Below are 6,862 nucleotides of genomic sequence, written 5' to 3' on the forward strand. Positions count from 1 at the left end.
CTCTCAAGGAATTCATTTATGGTTGTTTTTACCATTTAGACTGCACAGTTTTTTCACAGCACCTATTTGAATTGGGCTGTGAAATAAAAAAAATGAAATTTTTTCCAATAACATGTAATTTTTTATCATAATTTCTTATTTTCACAGGGAACAAAATACACCATTTTTTTGCCCAATTTCTACTAAGTGAAGCAATACCCCATTTGTGGAGATAAACTGCCGTTTGAGCCCATGGGAGGCCTCAGAAGGGAAGGAGCGCTGTGTGTTCTTTGGAGTCCAGATTTTGCTGGTTTGGTTTTTGGGTGCCATGTCGCATTTGCAGAGCCCCAGAGGTATCAAAGCAATGGAAACCCACCAGAAGTGACCCCATTTTGGAAACTACACCCCTCAAGGAATTAAATGATGGGTTATGTGACCATTTAGACCCCCATAGTTTCTTCACAGAACTTATTTGAATTGGGCTCGGAATTTAAAAAAATATAATTTTTTCCAATAATATGTTTTTTTTAGCTCAAAATATATTATTTTCACAAGAAATAAAATACCCAATTTTGTTGCCAAATTTGTCCTGAGTGCGGCAATGTCCAATTTGTGGTGATAAACTGACATTTGGGCTCATGGGAGGGCTCAGAAGGAAAGGACCACCATTTGGTCTACTGGGGATTTTCTGGTGCAAAGTCATGTAATGCAGAAGCCCCTGAGGTACCAGTACAGTTGAAACCTCTGAGAAGTGACCCAATTTTAAAAACTACACCCTTAAGGCATTCATCTAGAGGTGTAGTGAGCATTTTTACCGGGACATACACCCCATAAACTGTAATGTGGGTTCTCACGGATATGGCAATACCCTCAATGTGGCTGTTATCAGCTGCCTGGGCACACGGCAGGGCTCAGAAGGGAAAGATAAGGGGGATAATCTGTGCGGAGTGCATCAGGGTAAGTAAAACTGGGGTAGATTAAAAATCAAGTGATGTATGATACATTTTGAAGCACTCTTTCATACGGAGCCTTAGTTTTTCGGGACACGCGTTACATTGATATATTGTGTCCTCCCTCATACCCCTCTTATAGCAGACTTTGTACCTCTTTTGACTTTTTCCTTTCTTGCCAGTTTGGGGAACTTCTCCTGGAAAGTGTTGCCCTGGTACGATGCGTGTGGCCTTGCTTCCAGAAGTACTGGGTGTCCCCCCTTCTTGGTCCCTAAAAATTAGTTTCTTGATAACCACCTCTTGAAATTCCAGGAAAGTTCCCGTCTGGCCTGTACATGGACGTAGCACGTACGCATTGTACAATGCCATCTGTATGATGTGCACGGCCAGCTTCTCATACCACACCGCATGGCGCAGTAGGGCTTCAGGACTTGATCTGACAAGTCCACCCCTCCCATGTACCTATTGTAGTCCAGGATGCAGTCTGGTTTAGGGGTCTCTGTACTGGTACCTCGTACAGGTACATGGGTACTGGTGTGGCATCTCTCTTGTCTTGTACTTGACACACAATCTGTTGCTGCTAGATTGTGCCCTGCTCTCACCCCTTCTGAGTGTTTGCCCTGCAGAGTCTTAGGGAGGCCTCTCAGATTTGTTCTAGCAGTGCCGCATGCCGCCGGACTTCTGGAAGCGAGGCACTTGAAGAGTGGGACGCTGGTATAAAAATTATCCAGGTAGAGGTGGTAACCCTGGTCCAGCAGTGGGTGCACCAAATCCCACACAATTTTTGCATAGCTCCCAGTAAGGGGGGGGGGGGGCATTCTGGGGGCTGAATACTGGTGCCCTTCCCTTCATGTATCCTAAATCTGTAGGTATACCCTGATGCACTCACACAGCTTACACATCTTCACGCCATACCTTGCCCTCTTACCCGGCAGGTACTCGAGGAATTGAAGCCTCCCTTTAAAATGTACCAAGGACTCATCAATAGAAATACACTTCTCGGGGGTGTATGCTTGGGAAAACCGGGCACTGAAACGGTCTAATAGGGGTCTCCGTTTATACAAACGGTCAAAACTGGGGTCATCTTGGAGTAGCCAATGCTCATTAGGATTTTTTTTTTTTTAGGTTCCAGTTCAGTTCTGATGTTGCTTTGAGGGGCCTATATATTAGACACCCCATTTTAGAAACTAGACCCCTCAAAGTATTCACAACAGCATTTAGAAAGTTTATGAACACTTTAGGTGTTTCACAGGAATTTAGAGCAAAGTAGAGGTGAAATTGACATATTTATTTTTGTCAGAAAATCATTTTTATACCTTTTTTTTCTATAACACAAAAGGTTTTACCAGAGAAACCTCAATATTTATTGCCCAGATTCTGCAGTTTTGAGAAATATCCCACATGTGGCCCTAGTGCGGTAATGGACTGAAGCACCGGCCTCCGAAGCAATAAAATAGTGGATTTAGAGGCCTCTTTTTTATTAGGCACCATGTCCGGTTTGAAGAGGTCTTGTGGTGCCAAAACAGCGGAATCCCCCAAAAATGACCCCATTTTGGATACTAGACCCCTTGAGGAATCCATTGTAGTTTTCTTGGGGTGCATGCGGCTTTTGGATCAGTTTTTATTCTATTTTTAGGTGGCGCGGTGACTAAAAAACAGCAATTCTACTATTGTTTTTTTATTCTATTTTTTTTACAGCGTTCACCGTGAGCTATAAATGACATATTCACTTTATTCTGCGGGGCGATACGATTACGGCGATGCCAGATGTTTATAGTTTTTTTTTTATGTCTTATGGCGTTTGCACAATAAAATACGTTTTGTAAAAAATCATTCACTTTTTGTGTTTCCTTATTCTAAGAGCCAGAACTTTTATATTTTTCCATCAATAAAGCCGTGCGAGGACTTATTTTTTGCGTAACGAACTGTAGTTTCCATCAGTACCATTTTTCGGTACATGCGACTTTTTGATGTCTTTTTATTCCATTTTTTGGGAGGTGAAGTGACCAAACAATTGTGATTCTGGTACGGTTTATTATTATTTTCTTTTCGGCGTTCACCACGCGGGATAAATAATGAAATCATTTTGTAGTTCAGGCCGTTACGGACGCGGCAATACCAATTATGTATAGTTTATTTGTTTATTTATCTATTTTTATTAATAATAAAGGACTGATAAGGTAAAAAGGGGGATTTTTACTTTTATTACTTTTGCATCTTTTATTTTCTTATTTTTACACATCTTTTTTGTACTTTTTTTTAACTTTATTACTTTGTCCCACTAGGGGACATGAGGGCAGGAGGTCCTGATCGCTATTCTAATACACTGCACTACATGCGTAGTGCAGTGTATTAGAGCTGTCATCTACTCACTGACAGCAAGCATAGTGGGTCCTGACTTTGTCGATGGCATAGCCGGACGCCATTGTTTGGTGTCCGGTTGCCATAGTTACAATCGCCGGCCGCTATCGTGTAGCAGGCCGGCGATTGTAGCTTAACCCCTAAAAAGCCGCGATCACTATTGAACGCGGCTTTTAAGGGGTTAATCAGCGGGGACACAGCGATCGGTCCCCGCTGTAGGAGCTGCGGCAGCTGCTGTACGACACAGCAGCTGTCACAGCTCTTGTATGTGTCGGGAGGACGGCCGAAATGGCCGTTACTCCCGAGACGTACTATTAGGTCATGGAGCGCGAACGATACAGCTACCATGACCTAATAGTACGTCCAGGAGCGGGAAGGGGTTAAGGACATTCACAGTGCAACGAAATACCACATTGCCCTCATAATAAATGACAGCCACAGTGTCTCCATACCAGTGCCAACCACAGTGCTCCTACAGCAGTGCCAAGTACAGTGTTCCCATAACAGTGCCAACCACAGTGCTCCCATAACACTGTCATCCAGTGCTACCATAAAAGTGCCAACGAGTGCTCCCATAACTGCCGCTTTCCACGATTGCATTGCGGGGGGGGGGCGTGATGAGCTGTTAGAGGGGGTCGCCCCCTCTTTCTAACGATTTAAATGCTGTGGTCGCTATTGACCGCGGCATTTAACGAGTTAAACAAGCGGGATCGTGCACGAGTGTCATATACATATACACCGGCATCGTATGGAGCGGGTTCACTCCGTGAGCCTGTTCCATACTTCCCCTTCCCGACTTTGGCGTATGGATACGTCAAATGTCGGGAAGGGGTTAAACTTCATGTTGGTTCCTGATTTATTCGTCCTTGTCTACCAAGGTGCCTTCCTGCCGGGACGTATGAGATTCCCATCTTGACAGGGAAGGGTTAAAGAAGTTGTCCAGGATTAGAAAAACATGGCTGCTTTCTTCCAAAAACAGCGCCACACTTGTCCATGGGTCGTGCCTGGTATTGCAGCTCAGCTTCATTGTAGTAAAAGAGGCAGGGCTGCAATAACACACACAACCTGTGGGCAGGTATGGCAGGTATGACTCAAAAAGTGATCGCAGCATATTCCATGTTAAAGGAATACCCTTATTTTGGAAAACGAGGCGTAAAAAAACGCCCCGTTGGAACAGAACGCCGTATTTCCCATTGAAATCAATGGGCAGATGTTTGCTGGCGTTCTTCCATTTTTTTCAGGCATTTTTCGATGCGTAAACGCCCCAAAATACGCCTGAAAACACTCTGTGTGATCATACCCTGATTGCAGAAGAGGCTGTTCTTCATGAGACAAACCTTAAGGAGGCGCTGTCACCACATTATAAGTGGTCTATCTTGTACATGATGTGATCGCCCACTTGGTCATATAGTAAAACACGCCCAGTTGTCCATTGAGAGACTCATTAGCATAAAGCTAATATAGGTCATAACTCCGTCAAAAATGATCGTTTTTCGAAATAAAAAAACACTGCTGTGATCCACATTACAGCGCCGATCACATCACGTACAATATAGGCCACTTATAATGTGGTGACAGAGCCTCTTTAAGCGCTTTATTTCGGCCTTTCTTCTTGGAGGTTCTCAATTCTCACAAATGAAGGGGTTGTCCAGGTTTTGAGGAAATAAAACAGAGACTGGCGGGAGACCACAGGGTCATCGGCGCTGGAGCAGCGGGGAATTTCCAGGGAACTATGGGCTTTTTTTTATTTTACCATACACGCAGCTGTCCAATTTTTTGGGGTGCATATAAATGTCAGTCATGAGGTGTCGTAAAGAAGAGAAACGCGTCACAAGTCATTTATTATGTACAATGTTCCTCATGACACTAAGGGTATGTTCACACGGCCTATTTACGGACATAAATCGGGCGTTTTTGCCCCGAATTACGCCCGAAAATAGCGCCTCAATAGCGCTGACAAACATCTGCCCATTGAAAGCAATGGGCAGACGTTTGTCTGTTCACACGAGGCGTATATTTACGCGCCGCTGTCAAATGACGGCGCGTAAATAGACGCCCGCGTAGAAGAAGTGACCTGTCACTTCTTTGGCCGTAATTGGAGCCGCTATTCATTGACTCCAATGAATAGCAGCGCTAATTACGGCCGTAATTGACGCGGCGTTCAAGCGCCTGCACATGCCGGTACGGCTGAAATTACGGGGATGTTTTCAGGCTGAAACATCCCCGTAATTTCAGCCGTTACGGACCCCCGCCGTGTGAACATACCCTTCTAATAAATCTCTTCCAATATCTCCGCTCACTGGTAATGGCAGTTGTAATATTTCCTATACGAGCTCCTGGGTGGCTCATGGCAACGCTGCTCTGTTGTCATGGTTATTACCGGCTTCAGCTGCGGCCTAGTAGAGGACAGCGGGGGATCTCCAGAACGGCGCCATTCAGGTGACATATCGGGGGCAGGTAGAGCGCCATAACTCTGATCAGAAGCCGACATCTCAGTGTTAGAGGGTAAATCAGACGTCCGGTGACTATAACAAGAAGACGCCAGGACATGTCCACAGGGGAGATAATAAAAGCGCTGGATTATGGGGACACTCCTGCAGGAGAGCGGTTTTATCTTATCTGGATCTGAGTGAAGCTGCACAAGGACCTGCGATCCCTCCATTTCTGCAGACGCCGGAGCTTCAGGACCTCCCAGTGACGTCACTATTCAGCAGTTCCATGATTCTGGGGGTGACAATCACTCCATGGAAATGAGGACGAGGGGACGGCAGCAGCGTCCAGACCAGAGGACCGAGCAGCCCCTCCATCAAGTCCTCCCGTGTGACAGACCCTCCTGCTTCTGCATTAGGAGGCAGGAGACGTCAGTACAGCAAACGGCCGAGCCCTGAACAGAAAGACGTCACCCAGATACCGCAGCGGAGGATTCAGGAGCGCTGGGAAGTCTTCATCTGTGGCCGGAGGTTTCCTGTAAGACAGGTGAGAGCGGGGGTGGAGCTTCACACCTGTCCGCCCACTGGTTTACCCACAATTCTCCTTGTCTTTACCCCTCTCACCTGCTCACTTATAGGGTCTATCTGCTTTATACACCCCCTGTCCATATACTCTATTACACCACATGGCCGTCATTACACAGAGCAGCCCCCCCTCCCCCGCAGCCACGCTGTATATATGTTGTGTATATAATGTTCATATCTCTACAGCTTGTGTGTTAATATAAACATAAAGTGTAATTCCTTTAATCCGGCATCCAATAATACAGACACTCTGATAATTCAGCACTTGTTTCTAGCACAGAACTGCAATATAAACCCACAAATCAAGGAGCACTGTGTGTGGGGATCCCCCAATTATTATACTGGAGCAGGATCATGTAATACCCAAGTCTCCACCAAAAGTAAACAATGGAGGTTGGGAGCCAAAGGGGCCCTAACCATTTGTCAGTACAGGGCCCAGATACTACTAATGGCCGCTCTGGGTCTGGTGTCTTAATTGAATTTGGGGTCTAGTCAGGGGTCTGAATATATTCAGGTGTCTGGTCTAGAGACAGTATTAATATCAGGTTCTGACTTAAT

The sequence above is a fragment of the Rhinoderma darwinii genome, unplaced genomic scaffold (assembly GCF_050947455.1).
Source record: "Rhinoderma darwinii isolate aRhiDar2 unplaced genomic scaffold, aRhiDar2.hap1 Scaffold_107, whole genome shotgun sequence".
In the NCBI taxonomy this organism is placed as follows: Eukaryota; Metazoa; Chordata; class Amphibia; order Anura; family Rhinodermatidae; genus Rhinoderma; species Rhinoderma darwinii.